Below are 16,967 nucleotides of genomic sequence, written 5' to 3' on the forward strand. Positions count from 1 at the left end.
ATAGAATAATTTCTTTCCCTTTGGGTATATAGTACTGGAGATTGTTGGATTAAACAGTAATTCTATTTTTAGTTCTTTTAAAAACCTTTGTACTGTTTTCCATAAAGGTTGTGCCAATTTATATTCTCATCAACATTGTATAAGTGTTCTCTTATCTCTGCAAACTCACCAATATCTGTTTTCTGACTTTTTAGTAACTGTCATTCTGACTGGTGTGAGATGGCATCTCACTGTAGTTTTACTTTGCATTTCTCTGATGATTAGTGATGCTGAGCATTTTTTATGTTTGTTGGCTGCTTGTATGTCAACTTTTGAGAAATGTCTGTCCATGTCCTTTGCCCACTTTTTGACAGAATTGTTTGATGCCTTTTAGATTCTGGATATTAGCCCTTTTTCAGAGCATAGTTTGCAAATATTTTTCTCATTCTGTAAATTGTCTGTTTACTTTGTTGATTGTTTCTTTTCCTGTGCAGAAGCCTTTTAGTTTAATTAAGTCCCATTTGTCTACTTTATTTTTGTTACATTTGCTTTTGAGGACTTGGTCATAAATCATTTGCTTAGGCCAGTGTCCAGAAGCATGAAACTCATGATTTAATCTGTTTTACTTTCTTCCAGAAAACCTGGGAGTCAAAATTCTAAGTACTCATCTCAAGTTGTAAAGATGTACAAAATTAATCATATTAGGAGACATAGATGAGAGAATTTCTCTTTGGGCCTTATTGCAGCCTAGAGAAGAGATTACTCTACAGTCAAGGGGCATGGTCAAATTAAAGTTTGCTACATTTTTTTTTTGTCTTGCACATAACTGGAAGTAAATGCTAAAAAGAAAATGTTATTTTAAAATAAAACTACTGTTTATTCTTTAGCAAGACAAGCAAGTACCTTCCTAAGTCTAGCCCCATGCTACATTTTAAACCTTTCTGTTTAACTACTCTTCTCTGTGCACATAATTGGTTCATCCTTAACTGAGCCCCTTGTCAGTATTTGAACATACTTTACTACTCACACACTCATGCTGCTCCTCAAAATGTCCTTCTATCCCTTCTCTGCCTGACACACTTCTGTTACATTTTTCAATACCCAGCTCAAATGTCACATTCTCTACCTTATCCTACCTTTTCAAGTAGTTTTATTTCCATCTATCTTTATGGGGTTTTGTTTGTTTTCTTTTTTTGAAATAGGGTCTCACTGTGGTGCCTAGGCTGGAGTGCAGTGGTGTGATCTTGGCTCAATGCAGCCTAGAGCTCCTGGGATCAAGCAGTCTTCCCACCTCAGTATCCCAAGTACCTGGGACCACAGGCACACACCACCATGCTCCACTAATTTTTGTATTTTTTGTAGAGATGAGGCCCCACTTCATTGCCCATGCTAGTTTTTGTGTTTTATTAGCACTTGGCATATTCTTTAATATAACACTTACATTGCCTTTAAAAGTCAACAAGTCCCTAGGATTCTAGAGAAAAATGTACTTATTTTTGTTTTGTTTCTCCTCCCTATTGTAGTGCCTGGTACACTGCTACCTCTCCATAGGTATCTGTGGGTTTCGAAATGAATTGTATAAATTTGGATTAATAAAGTGAGGCCAAATTACAAAAGTTCTTGGACAGTAAACTAATCTGAATTATAGCCCGAAAATATGGTGAAACACTTAGGATTAAGAGAATAAGAAAATGTGCTGAATATTTGGGGAGACCAATAAAGCCATCATAGTCTGCTCCCTGTCTTCAGCCTCCCCTAACACACAACTAGATCTAAACAGTGATGGTGTCGTGTGTTGGTAACAGTATTAGCCAGAGGAGTGGTTGTGCAAACTGGTCAATACAATCCTGATTAAGCATTTGTTATTTCATATATTTACTAACATATTTGAGAAGTGATTTCCTGAAAGCATAATGGTTAAGAACAAGGAGTTTTAATCTGAGAGATTTAGGGTGAAATATAGACATTGCCAGTTACAACTGTGTGACTTTGGGCAAGTTATTTTCATTGGTGAAATAAAGATAAAGGCACTGACCTCATATGGTTGTTGCAAAGAACAGCACTTTGCCTCCAATAGTAGGTACTATAAATCACAATATGATTGAGGCTTTCTCTGACAAGTATACTCCATTTTATCAGGGGGATTCCCCCAGGATATCCCATTCAAAATGTGCCAGCATTAGATTATTCCATATGCAGTTAAAAATGGGAATTCCAGATTGAGGGATAAACCACGGAGGCATAAAATACATGGCATGCTCAAACAACAAGTATCATGACTCCTTCATCTACTCCTACCTCCACATCCCTTCCCATAGATTGAGGCAGCAGCTAATCTAGGCCTAAATTCCTCAAACCTCACTCTCGCCTTGAAATACTATGGGATTTCTGGGTCTCGCTGAACTATGAGAATATCCCCAAGTCACTAACTTGTTTTCAAGTGTTTTCTGCTAATGTACAGCAATATGGTAAAGTAGTTCTCCTACTTCTTTCTGATCAGAAATTTTACCTGGGATCATGGAGATCCACACCCTCGATTTCTTCAACTTTTCTTCAGCCAGCCCATTCTACACTACAAGGATTGTATCCATCCCTGCTGTAGAGGCTAACTTCACCTTGTAGGTTCTCCATCTGGAATTTCTAACTTCCCATTGCACAACGCACATCATGCACAAGTATTAATGATACATGACTGACCCCTCGGATAGAATATTTTTACCTATTCTATGCTACCCTTAATGTAGGATTCATAACATTTTATTCATACAAAAGAAACGTCTACCATACTTAATGAGAAATACATATGTTATTCAAAATCCATAGGGATCATAGGGGCATATATGAAATGATTGTACTGTAACACATGTGTAGCATTTCACTCAAAAATTAATCACTAGTAGTTCAATCTTTATGCCCAAGATTCCTCACTTTCCACTACCAGCACTTACTCTGTCTCCTAACAATAGCTTCATCAGCTCCCCTGACCACAGTCCTATGCACCTTTCTTCCTTCCTGGCTTCTCTGTAGCATTTGCTATTTATTACTCATGTGTTTCTTTCCTTCAAACAGGCATCCTGAAACCCTCATTTAATAAAATATTTACGTTTGTAAAAGATCCTCCAGTTACCAGGATCCACCTGCCTCAGAAAACAGACAAGGACTTGTAAATGGCACTTTTTTGAATTAACATTATTGTTTTCTGATCACACAAAAACAGATAAATAATCATGTAGGGATATTAATGGGTAAGCTGTCAAGAAGTTCAGGGACTCTATGTCAACAAGCCCCTGAGGTGTTTTTAGTCTGTTTGAATTTACTCAATTTCTCCAACTTTCTGAAAATTTTCCAAACTGATTTGGCCATTTCCACCTATAAGTAGTTTTGTAACATGAATGGCAATATGCCTAAAACTGAATTTACCTTGTTTACCCAACTTGCTCTCCTGATCAATTCCCATTTTTAACACTTCTATTTTTCCTTAGTAGTTCATGTTTGAAAGCTAAAAACAATCCTTAGCATACTTCTATACTTTTTCATATCCAGTATGACATTGGTTAATTCTTTTTCCTAAATGCCTCTCAATGTGAAGTCCTTTCCATAGTCGCTGCTAACCTATTCAAAACCCTCCATACCTTCTGCCCGAGTACTACAAACTCTGAGTCTACCATCTTGCAATTCTTCCTGCCCATCATTGATAGATGATTCTTAATATCATTTCCCTTTTGAAAAATCTCCAATGGCTCCCATTGCGTAATTGTTGAATTGGTAAGAGTTAGTATCATTAATTATTGTTTAATGACTGATTCAAACAAGCAAGAAAAATGATATTTGAAGTGGGTTTGGCCCATCACAGGAATGTTGAGGTATCAATATGTTGTACCCATAATTAATCATCTTCTAGAAGTACTTGGCCAAACAAGAAGAAAAATGAGAAAAAAGTATGAGAAGAGGAGGAGGAAAGAGAAGAAAAAGAATGAAAAGATAGGGGAGAAGAGGAAGGGAAGGATGGGGAGAGAACAGATGAAAGAAAGAAACTCATCTAAGGCTATTACATAATTGCCTCTTTCCAGATTGCTTACTTCCTTTGAACATCTTGATTTCTCTTTTTGTGTAAGTCCAATTTTTAAGAAAAATCAAGTTCGTTCTAAGTAAAAACAAAAAAAGTAAAATTTATAAACTAAAGAAAAAACAAATCACTTGACTTGACTTTAATGCTTTCCTGGAAAATATTAAACTAAAATAGCTCTCTCTATTCCAATTTTCCAATTTAGAAACAGGAAATAGAAAAATATTTTGTGGCTTTCTCTCATAAAAGACAGAACATTCTGTATATTTGAACCCTGCATGGCTCAGATGTGGTGCTTAACATGCCTTTTTTTTTTCTTTTTTTAAGATTTGTTTCTGTTACCTTTGCTTATGTGTCGATTAGTATGTCAAAGAGAATATCAAGACTGATGAATGGTAGTCTGTACTTAAGGCATCTTATTGGTGCAAGAAATAGAAAGTAAACAACTTTAAAAGTGAAAAGCAAGCTTTCTCTACTAATCTGTGTTTTTAGGAGTGAATGCAGAAGCATGATTGAGAATGAAATTAATGGTCAGAATATTCTTAAACCAAAAATAATTTTGTTTTAAAGAATAAAAAGTAATAACTGCTGCTGGTTTTAATATTGAGCTTGGCTCTTTAAGTCACCCAGTAAGAAATCCATCGGGATGTAGACCCTAATGTGAAGGAGTTGAGTTAAGGTCGTTTAATTAAATTTAAAGATTTTCCTACCCATGGGAAAGGGCATAATTAGCTGTTTTCTAACACATTTGACCTGAAGATGCTTGAATCAGCACATAATTGAATGTATTAATAGAAGTAGCAAATTCTAATTATGAGACTTAGTTGTTGGGGTAGTGGAAAAAAGAAGTTATTCATTATTTATTGGAGAGAGTTCAAACAAGTGTAGAACAGGGGGAGGAAAAGAGGCACTTACCAACTGTCTCAGGTCCACAATCGTGCAGCCTCACATGGTGGCTCTTAGGAGAATCGGGCAGCTGAAGATATGAGTCATCTTGTTATTCCCACGAAAGATCTCAATCTGCATGCCAGATAAATTACCACTAAAAATAGAGTGAAGCACTCACAGCAGTAAAATGTACCAGCTGGACTGATGCCTGCACCACAGATTAACTCTGATATATTGGGCTTTGGTATGTTGCTGTGATGTTTCTGAGGGCACATATATGCAAATCTACACACTAACAAGCTGTTCTCAAATGGAGTTCCACTGAGTAAGTACTTGGGTTGTGTGGTGCTTATGCAAGTTTGAGTAAGACATGGCTTCTTTTTAAAGGAAAACAAGTCTCATGAACTCTCACTCCAAAATTATTTTAATATGTTAAATACTTACACATGTAAAAACTACGAACTTAAACATAAGTTCTTATACTTATCAGCTCTTATACAATTAAAACAACAAAGCAATTTATAAAATAAACAATGAACCAGTAAAATTCAAATCAACAAATTTGTGTGACCAATGATACTATTTTGTTGATCTCCACTCAAAACCCAAGATATGATATTGGCTACTATGGCAGAGATTCTGCTGAGTTTATCATGCCCAACCCATTGTGTGCCTTGTGGTGACTCAATTCTCAATCACTCTTTTATATTTGAACTAATGCAAAACTGACCCTTTTATTATATGCCATGAGGGCATTTGGCTTTCATTTGCATTAACATGAATGACATTTAAATATTAAGCAATCCTTTTTTTCTTATTACTCCTAGATAATTAATGTAGTATTACTAATCAAAATAAACTAAAACAAATAAACTCAGATGCTGAGTACACTGTATAGTATATTATTTTGCTTTCTTAGCAGATATAGAAACTACTATTTTTTTCTTCTCATTCATACATGCATTCATTCACTCAACAAAAAAGGATGTTTTCTATGTATTAACTATCGCAAATAATGATTATGATCAATGCTGCACAATCCCTGGTCAGGGAAAATTTTTAAAACTTTAAACGTTCAGCTATAAATTATATATCCAAAGAGCTACAATTTGTGGCTATGTTAATAGGGTTAAGAAAGTACGAATGTAGCAGAGCACATCTCATTGGACTGGGAAGTGAAGCCCAATTTAAAAATAATTACAACAAAAGTAATGATGATTCTTATTACATTTCACACATACTCTTGAGTGCCTGATAGGTGCAAATCATTGGTTGGGTGTTATCTTATTGAATCTTCACAACAAACTAATGAGATAGTTATTATTTTCATCATTATATAGATAAGGCAATTGAGATGCAAAGGCATGCAATTAGTAATAGAGCTAAAACTGTAATGCAAGCAGAATAGCTCCAAAATATGAGTGTTTAATTACACTTATACATCAAAGAGTTGGTATTTGAATTGAATACTTTATAATTAACAAATAGGAATTGAGCACATACAATATAATAAATTATATCCCATATACATTTATATGTTATAAAACTATTAATACATATTATAAATTTAATAATACTGTGGTTAATTGTATGTGATAGTTGTAACTTGGCAATGCAGGCCTGGACTTTAATCCTTATGGTAAAATTGGAAATGGAAGAAGGATGAAATATTCCTATGTATTTTATTTTATTTATTTATGTAGTCATTTGTGCCATTTACTTTAATAATCAATCAATGCCACTTTGAAAAAATTATTTTTTAATATTTCTTCTACTTCCCCTTGTAACCCTGTTAATTGGGAAATATGAAAACTTCTTAAGAAAAAAATGTACTTCTGCTCCCAGATCAAATGGTGTTTTATTTAAAAGAACAGCACAAAATATATCATTGTGTCTATCACTTCCTTCCACACTACTAGACTTTGGACTACTACGAAGAATTTGCTGGCACCCCTGAGGATCAGCACTGGCTGTACTCCTTGAAGGCCATATATAAGTATAGTGTCTGAGTAAATTTGGTGGGCTTTCTTATACAGTAGCTAGGGGCTATAATTTAACTGATGCTTGATTTTGATATAAACTCTGCAATCTAAAAGAATAACACACACATATATACACACACACACACATATATATCTATATATACACACATACGTATATCCTGAGCTTGCCAAAATTCAACTTACCAACACACACATATAATAAATATAAACAGTGAGCCAGTAAAATTCAAATTAACAAATTTGTGTGATAGATACTATTTTGTTGATCTCCACTCAAAACCCAGATATACATATATATGTCGATTTCAACTTAACACACATACACGTATATACATACATATGTATCTATGTAGATATACATGCATATACATATATACATGTACATATATACAAGTATATATGTATATGTACATAGATACATGTGTATATACACATATATATATGTGTGTTGGTAAGTTGAAATTGAAACGTGTATATGTTGGTATGTTGAAATTTACATATATATGCTATATCTGGGTTTTGAGTGGAGATCAACAAAATAGTATCACACAAAATTGTTGATTTGAATTTTACTGGTTCATTGTTTATATTACATAAATATGTGTGTTGGTACATATATATACACACACATACCAACATGTACATATACACACACGGGTGTCTACATATATGTACATATATAGTACCTATGTATATATACATATATGTATGTATATACATATATCAGTCAAGTTGGTTCTTTGGTGTCTCACAGATTCCCAAGATCACTGTTTCACAAAATTTGATCTAACATTGATGGATGATGTGCCTTCATTTTATCTATTGGCCTATAACAAAGAATGTAAAAGAAATAGTGTGTTATTTCACATGGAAGTTAATATAGGTGTAATGAGGTTTTATAATGTAGTTGGCATTCTAATAACAAAACTTCATCATATTCTTTTAACTTTTAGGTTCAGGGGTACGTGGGCAGGTTTGTTAAATAGGTAAATCGCATGTCACAGGGGTTTGGTGTACAGATTATTTTATCATCCAGGTAATAAGCATAGTACTTGCTAAGTAGTTTGTCAATGCTTTCCTCCTCTCACTGTCCACCCTCAAGTAGGTCCCAGTGTCTATTTCTGTCTTTGTGTCAATGTGTTCTCAATGTTTAGCTCCCACTAATAAATATGAACATGTGGTATTTGGTTTTCTGTTCCTGTGTTAATTCACTTGGGGTACTAGCCTCTAGCTGCATCCATGTTGCAGCAAAGAAAATGATATTGTACTTTCTTATGCCCACATGGTATTCCATGATGTATATATACCACTTTTTTTAATCCAGTCTACCACTGATGAACATGTAGATTGATTCCATGTATTTGCTATTGTGAATAGTGCTGCGATGAACATACTCATGCATGTATATTAATGGTATAATGGTTCATATTTCTTTGGATATCACTATAAGGGATTGCTGGTTAGAATGGTAACTCTGTTTTAAATTATTTGAGAAATCACCACACTACTTGTGACAATGGTTGAACTAAGTTACATTCCTACCAGCAGTTTATAAGTGTTTCCTTTCCCTGAACCTCACCAGCATCTATGATTTTTTGACTTTTTAATAACCATTCTGACTGGTGTGAGACAGTATCTCATTGTGGTTTTGGTTTATATTTCTAATGATTAGTGATGTTGAACATTTTTTCAAACGCTTGTTGGCTACCTGTATGTCTTATTTTGCAAAGTTTCTGTTTATGTCCTTTACCTACTTTTTAAATGGTGTTATTTGTTTTCACTTGTTAATTTAAGTTCCTTACAAATTCTAGATAGTGATCCTTATTGGATGCATAGTTTGCAAATAATTTCTCCAATTTAGTAGGTTGTCTGTTGATAGTGTCCCTTGCTGAAGCTCTTTAATTAGGTCCCATTGGTCAATTTTTGGTTTTGTTGCAATTGAGTTGGTGTGCTTATCATTAAATCTTTGTCAGGGCTGTGTCTAGAATAGTATTTCCTAGACTATCTTCCAGGGTTTTCATAGTTTTAGGTTTTATATTTAAGCTTTAATCCATCTCGAATTGAGTTTCGAATGTGGTGTAAGAAATGGCTCCAATTTCTACATATGACTAACCAGTTATCCTACCACCATTTATTGATAGGGTGTCCTTTCCGCATTGCTTGTTTTTCCATTTGTTTGTGTCCTCTCTATTTGAACAGTGTTTTGTAATTCTCATTGTAGAGATCTTTCACCTTTCTGGATAGCTACATTCCTAAGTATTTTATTCTTTTCATGGTTATTGTGAATGAGATTTTGTTCCTGATTTCACTCACCGTGTAGATGCTGTTGATGTATAGGAATGCTACTAATTTTTATAGATAGATTTTGTATCCTGAAATGTTGCTGAAGTTGTTTATCAGATCTAGGAGCTTAAGGCAGAGACTATCAGGTTTTCTAGGTGTAGAATCATATAAGCTGCAAATAGGCATAGTTTAACTTCCTCTCTTCCTATTTGGATAACTTTTATCTTTCTCCTGCTTGATAGCTCCAGTTAGGACTTCCAGGACTATGTGGAATAGTAGTGGTGAGAGAGGGCATCCTTGTGTTGTTCTGGTTTTTGAGGGGAATATTTCAGCTTTTGCCTATTTGATATGATATTGGCTGTGGGTTTTTCGTAGATGGCTCTTTTTATTTTGAAATATGTTCCTTCAATGCCAATTTGATAAGGGTTTTTATGTATGAAAGGATGTTGAATTTTATGGAAAGCCTTTCTACATCTATTCAGATGATCAAGTGATTTTTGTTTTAGTTCTGTTTATGTGATGAATCACATTTATTGATTTGTGTTTATTGAACCAAACTTGCATCCCAGGGTAATGCCTATGTGATCATAGTGGATTAGCTTGTTGAAGTGCTCCTGAATTGAGTTTGCAAGTATTTATTTTGCATCTATGCTCATCAACAATATTGGCCTGAAGTTTTCTTCTTTCATTGTGTCTCCGCCAGGTTTTGGTGTCAGAATTATGCTGGCCTCATAGAATGAATTAGGAAGGAATTCCTCTTCCTCAATTTTTTTGAATAGTTTCAGTAGAAATGGTGCCATCTCCTCTTCATCTATCTGGTAGAATTTGGCTGTGATTTCATCCTGGCCTTTTTCTGGATGGTAGGCTTTTTATTACTGTTTCAACTTCAGGACTCATTATTGGTCTGTTCAGAGATTCAGTTTCTTCCTGGTTCACTCTTGGGACATTGTAGGTTTCCAGGAATGTATCCCTTCCTTCTAGGTTTTCTAGCTTGTGTGCAGAGAGGTGTTTGTAGTAGTCTCTCAGGATGTTTTATTTCTGTAACGTCAGTGGTAATGTCCTCTTTGTCATTTCTGATTGTGTTTATTCAGATCGTCTTTTTTCCTTTATTAATCTAGCTAGTGGTCTTATTTGTTCTTTAAAAAATAAACAGCTCCTGGATTCACTGATCTTTTGTTTGATTTTTGCATCTCAATTTCTATCAATTCATCTCTGATTTTGGTTATTTCTTTTCTGTTGCTAGCCTTAGGATTGGTTTTGTCTTGTTTCTCTGGTTCCTCTAAGTGTGATGTTAGGTTGTAAATTAGAGATCTTTCTAACTTTTTGATGTGGGCATTTAGTACTATAAACTTTCCTTTTAACTGTGTCCCAGAGATTCTGGTATGTTGCATCTTTGTTCTCATTTGTTTACCCAAAAGTTAATCAGGAGCAAGTTGTTTAATTTCCATGTAATTGTATGGTTTTGAGCAATTTTCTTAGTATTGATTTCTATTTTTATTGCACTGTGGTCTCAGAGTGTGATTGGTATGATTTCAATTTTCTTTGAATTTGATGAAGATTGTGTTATGGCCACTTGTGTGGTCAATTTTAGAGTATGTGCCATGTGCAGATGAGAAGAATGTATATTCTGCTGTTTGGAGTGAAGAGTTCTGTAGATGTCTTTTAGGTTCAATTGGTCAAGTGTCAAGTTAAGGTCCTGAATATCTTTGTTGGTTTTCTCCTTTGATGATCTATCTAGTACTTTCAGTGGGGTGAAGAGTCCTACTATTATTGTGTGGTTATCTAAGTCTCTTTATAGATCTCTAAGAACTTGCTTCATGAATTTGGGTGCTCCTGTTTGGGGTGTATATAAATTGAGAATAATTAGGTCTTCTTGTTGAATTGAACCCTTTACCACTGTGAAATGCCCTTTCGTTGTCTTTTTGGTCTTTGTTGGTTTAAAGTCTGTTTTGTCTGAAATTAGAATAGCAACCCTTGTTTTTTTCCTGTTTTTCATTTGCTTGGTAGATTATTTACTATCTCTTTACTTTGAGCCTATTCCCTATTCGTGTCAATGCATGGGAAAAGGTTCTCTTGAAGACAGCACACCACTGGGTCTCGCTTATTTATCCAACTTGCCACTCTGTGTCTTTTAATTCGGTATTTAGCTAATTTACTTACAAGGTTAATATTCATATGTGTGGATTTGATCCTGTCATCTTGTTAGCTGGTTATTATGCAGACTTGTTTGTGTGGTTCCTACATAGTGTCAATGGTCTGTGTACTTAGGTGTGTTTTGGTAATGACTAATATCAGTCTTTCCTATCCATATTTAGCACTCCATTCAAGATCTCTTGTAAGTCAGGTCTGGTGGTAACAAATTCCCTTAGCATTTGCTTGCCTGAGGAGGATCTTATTTCTCCTTCACTTAAGAAGCTTAATTTAGCTGAATATGAAATTCTTAGTTGGAATTTTTTTTTTTTAACAATGCTGAATATAGGCCCAATCTCTTCTGGCTTATAGGGTTTCTGCTGAAAGATCTTCTGTAGCCTCATGGGGTTCCCTTTGTAGGTGACCTGCTCCTCATGTGTAGCTGTATTTAACATTCTTTCATTTCAACCTTGGAGAATCTGATAACTACATGTCTTGGGGATGATCTTACACAGTATCTCACAGAGGTTCTCTGTATTTCATGAATTTCAGTGTTGGCCTCTCTAGTGAGGTTGGGGAAATTTTCACAAATAATATCCTCAAATATGTTTTCCAACTTTGTTTCATCTTCTTTCAGTGATATTACTGAGTTGTAGATTTGGTCTCTTTATATAATCTCATATTTTTCAGAAGTTTTGTTCATTATTTTAAATTTCTTTTTTCTTTATTTTTGTCTGACTTAGATCAGAGATCCAGTCTTTGAGCTCTAAGAATCTTTCCTCAATTTCATCTATCCCGCTATTAATACTTCCAGTTGTATTATAAAATTCTCTATCAGATCAGTTTGGTTATTTCTTATAATGGTCATTTCATCTCTCAGATTGTGCATCATTTTATTGTAATTTTTAGATTCATTGGATTGGGTTTTGACTTTCTTCTGAATCTCAAGGATCTTTGTTCCTATCCATATTCTGAATTCTATGTCTGTCATTTCAGCCATTTCGGCCTGGTTAAAAACCCTTGCTGGGGAACTAATATAGTCATTGGGAGGAAAGAAGACATTCTGACATTCTGGCTGTTTGAGTTGCCAGAGTTCTTGAGCTGGTCCTTTCTCATTTGTGTGGGTAATGTTCCTTTAACTGTGGTGAAATTTGAGTATGGTCAGTTGACTTCTTTTCTATAGGTTTTCAGAAGCGCAAGGCTTTGTGCAGGGTCTTTGTAGCTGAATTCTTGTCCTTTGTTTCAAAGGGGACTATACTAACAAAGTATTTTGAAGAGTAGATGGCACTTAAGTGTAATTACCAGTAGGTAGGTTTTTGCTTAGCCGTATGGCTCTTCTGTATTTCCTCAGGGCTGCAGCCATGCTCTGTCTCAATGTTCTGAAAGTGGGGACTCCTTTCTCACTCAAGTGCTGGCTGCAGATCTTGGCTTGGCACTTTTGTGCTGCACACCACTATCCAGGGGTATGCTTAGGCTTTAGGTTTTCTCTCCAACTTGGAGGCAGCAGGGAAAGAGTGTTTGGTAGTGGCTGTGGCAGACGGTCTTTCACTTGTCTCCTGGGGTTCCAGCCCAGAGAAATTAACAGTTGCTACCAATCAGTGCCATCAACCCACAGGCAGGGCAGCTGTGTTGTGGACCCAAGATGGTGGGGAGGGAGGACTTGCCTACTCATAAGCAGGGGGACTCATGGGGGAGACAGACTAGCCTCTTCTTCTTAGGGCAGCTGCAGCTTGCTAGAGGTATGGACAAAGCACTCAGGGTCTTTGTTCCTTCCCCAGTCTGAGGGCAGCAAGGGCAATACCAGTACAGAGGGACTTTCAGTTGCCTGTGGGAGCTCCACCTCAGACAAACATAGAGCCACTGCTACCGACAATATTCAGCCAGAAGGTGGGGTAGCTATGTTGCTGGTGAGAGCTGGGGACCCCACTTGGTGAAGAGCAGGTAGTCGAGGGCTTATGGGAGAAGAGACTGGGCTCCTTTCCTTATGGTGACTATGGTATACTGGAAGCACAAGTAAAGCCCTCAGTCTCTTTGTTCCTTCCCTAGTCCAAGGGCAACAGAGGCAGATCTGCTGCCATAGCAATGGCAGAGGAGCTGTTGGTTGCCTCTGAGAGTACCACTCCAGAGAAAGACAGAGCCACTACCAGTGGAAATCCTCATCTGAGGGTGGGGCAGCTGTTCTGTGGTTCTGAGCCAGGGGTCCTGTCTGGTGTAGAGTGGGGGATAGGGGCTCACTGGGAAGAGCTCCTGGGCTCCTCTCCATATGGTGGTTGTGGTGTGCTGGAGGTGCCACCATAGCAATCAGGGCCTTTATTCCTCCCCTAGCCCAAGGGCAGCAAGGATGGTGCCACTGCAGCTGCAATGGCCGAGGGGCTGTGGGTTGTCTCTGGGATAAAGGTAGAGCAGCCACCACCAACTGAAGTGTTCAGGAGGAGGCAGGGTAGCCGTGCTGGAAACCCAAGTCAAGAGGTACTGTCCGGGGAGGAGTAGCAGGGTTGGAGATCCATGTGGAAAATAGTCTGGCTGCTTTTCCATAAGGTAACTATAATGTCCTAGAGGTTCACATTAGTTCCTAATCACTGAACTCTCTTCCAAGCCTAAGGGCAACAGGAGTGAGGGCTGCAGTAAAAATAGTGGCCTGCCTGCTCATTCTGAAAGCGTCACCCCAGGGAAGTGCAGAGCTGCTACCCTGCAAGAGCCCAGGGGGAGGGTGGCTGGAATCTCAGCCTGGGAGGCCCCACCCAGGTATTCTTTCAACATAAAAATCATCTTTCAACTCTCAACTTCCATATGCATATTCAAGGATTCACAGAGAAAGCAGAGTACTGCTAGTAGTCAGGATCCCAAATCCATAGTGGAAAATAATTATACAACTTCAGAAAAGGGAATTTGCTATGCCAGACTTATCAGAGAAGTATTCAGGACATAGGTAGGGTTTGAAATAGGCCCTGAAGTAAGAAATATGATGGAAAAACAAATTTCATTTGCTGATCATAAATGTACTGTGAAAAAGATGATACAAACAAATGGAAAAACACTCCATATGGATTGTAAGAATCAATATCATTAAAATGGCCATGCTGCCCAAAGCAATCTAAAAATTCAATGCTATTCCTACCAAACTACCAAAGTCATTTTTTTCACAGAATTGTAAAAAACTATTCTAAAAAATTCACATGGAACCAAAAAGCCTGAATAGCCACAGCAATTCTAAGCAAAAAGAACAAAGGCAGAGGCATTATACTACCTGACTTCAAACTATACTCATAGGTTACATAACAGAAACAAAAATGAACATGCAAAAACAGAAATATAAACCAATAAAACAGGACAGAGAACCCAGAAATGAACACACCTACAGCCATCTAATCTTTGACAAAGTCAGCACAAATAAGCAATGGGGAAAGGACTTCCTGTTTAATAAATGGTGCTGGGATAGCTGGCTAGCCATACACAGATGATTAAAACAACCCCTTCCTTTCACCAAATATAAAAACCAACTCGAAACAACTTAAATATTTAAATGTAAGACCTCAAAGTACAAGAATCCAAGAAGAAAACCTAGGAAACACCATTCCGGACAGCAGCCTTGGGAAAGAATTTATGATTAACTAACTTTTCAAAAGGAATTGCAGCAAAAACAAAAATGGACAAGTGGGACTTAATTAAAGAGCTTCTGCACACCAAAAGAAATTATCAACAGAGTAAACAGACAAACTACAGAATGGGAGAAAATATTTGTCAACAGTGCATATAACAGAGGTCTAATACCCAGAATCTATTAGGAACTTAAACAAAATAACAAGCAAAAAACAACCCCATTAAAAAAAAATGGGCAGAAGACATGAACAGAAATTTCTCAAAAGGAGACATACCAGTGGCCAACAAACATATGAAAAATATGCTCATCATCACTAATCATCAGAGAAATGCAAACAAATACCACAAGATACCATCTCACAGTAGTCAGAATGACCATTTTTTTTATTATTATTATTATACTTTAAGTTCTAGGGTACATGTGCATAACGTGCAGGTTTGTTACATATGTATACTTGTGCCATGTTGGTGTGCTGCACCCATCAACTCGTCATTTACATCAGGTATAACTCCCAATGCAGAATGACCATTTTTAAAAAGTCAAAAACCAACAGATGTTGGTGAGGCTGTAGAGAAAAGGGAACACATACATTCTTGGTGAGAATGTTAATTAGTTCAACTACTGTGGAAAGCAATGTGAAGATTTCTCCAACCACTTAGAACAGAACTACCATCGGACCCAGCAATCCCATTACTAATGATTTCTAGGAATAGAAATCATTCTACCGTAAAGATACATGCATGCAATTGTTCATTGCAGCACTATTCACAATAGCAAAGTCATGGAATCAAACTAGGTGCCCTTCAACAGTGAACTGGATAAAGAAAATATAGTACATATACACCATGGAATACTATGCAGGGCTAGAAAAAGAATGAATTTTTGTCCTTTGGAGCAACATGGATGCAGCTGGAGGCCATTATCCTAAGCAAATTAATGCAGGAACAGAAACTCAAATACCACAGGTTCTCACTTACAATGAGAGCTAGCCATAAGTATTCATGGACATAAATATAGCAACACTAAATATAGGGACTCATAGAAGGGGGAGGGAGGGAAGGGTTAAAAAACTCACTGTTGGGTACTATGCTCAGTACCTGGGTGACAGGATCATTCACACCCCTAACCTCAGTATCATGCAATATACCCATATACCGAACCTGCATATGTAGCCCCTGAATCCAAAAGAAAAAAATAAAAATAAATAACCAATGAATGTATTATGAAGAAGAGAAATTCACTTTCTTTGGCTAGAAATTAGTAATAGAACTAATAATAAATATCTGAACTTGTACACTTTATCTCACACGCAATAAGATTGGCTCTTAAGAATAGGGTCCTGATTCAACTATGATTTTTATTTGCCTGATTTCCTTTTGGATAATGAAGGCATCTTTAGTCATCATCTCTTCTGAGACATTTGTGTAAAAAAAATTTTAACAAAAGAACAATGGAAACCTGAAGGCCCGGCATGGTAGCTCATTCCTGAAATCCCAGTGCTTTGGAAGGCTGAGACAGGAGGATCACTTGAGGTCAGGAGTTCAAGACCAGTCTGGGCAATACAACAAGACCTCGTCTCTGCAAAACGAAAAAATAAAAACTATCCAAGTGTGGTAGCACACATCTTTAGTCCCAGCTACTTGGAAAGTTGCAGCAGGAGGCTTGCTTGAGCCCAGGGCTTTGAGGGGTGACCTGAGACAGGATTAATGGCATCAAACTGAATATAACCTGTTTGGAAAACAGAACGTTTTAGCATTTCCTCTCACTTTATACTTTACCACAATTAGAGGATGCAAGTTGGGAAATCTGCATTATAGTTTCCCTGGAGAAGCAAAAGCATATAAAGAATGAAACAATTTACATAGCGAGATGATTAGAAGAGTAAGAAAACCATGCAGAAGCCCTGAAGTATCAGAGCTACATCTTCGCAAAATGGCATTAGACTCCAAGAAAATCTTCAGGCTTAATTTCACCCAATATCAGGTAAAACCAAAATTATTTTAAACAGTGGTTAAGA

The 16,967-nt window shown here is 36.6% G+C and overlaps 1 long non-coding RNA gene and 1 other non-coding gene across 2 annotated transcripts in view; both read left to right on the plus strand.

Annotated features, from left to right (window-relative positions):
• Positions 1-16,967, plus strand: part of LOC139355444 (uncharacterized) — an 89,897-nt gene that overhangs the window by 20,010 nt on the left and 52,920 nt on the right. The window lies entirely within an intron of this gene.
• On the plus strand, positions 16,291-16,370 carry LOC112428686 (small nucleolar RNA SNORD11). The gene has a single exon (XR_003020741.1). It is a non-coding gene; the product is annotated as a small nucleolar RNA SNORD11 (small nucleolar RNA).

This window comes from Macaca nemestrina, chromosome 7 (assembly GCF_043159975.1).
Source record: "Macaca nemestrina isolate mMacNem1 chromosome 7, mMacNem.hap1, whole genome shotgun sequence".
NCBI classification, from domain to species: Eukaryota; Metazoa; Chordata; class Mammalia; order Primates; family Cercopithecidae; genus Macaca; species Macaca nemestrina.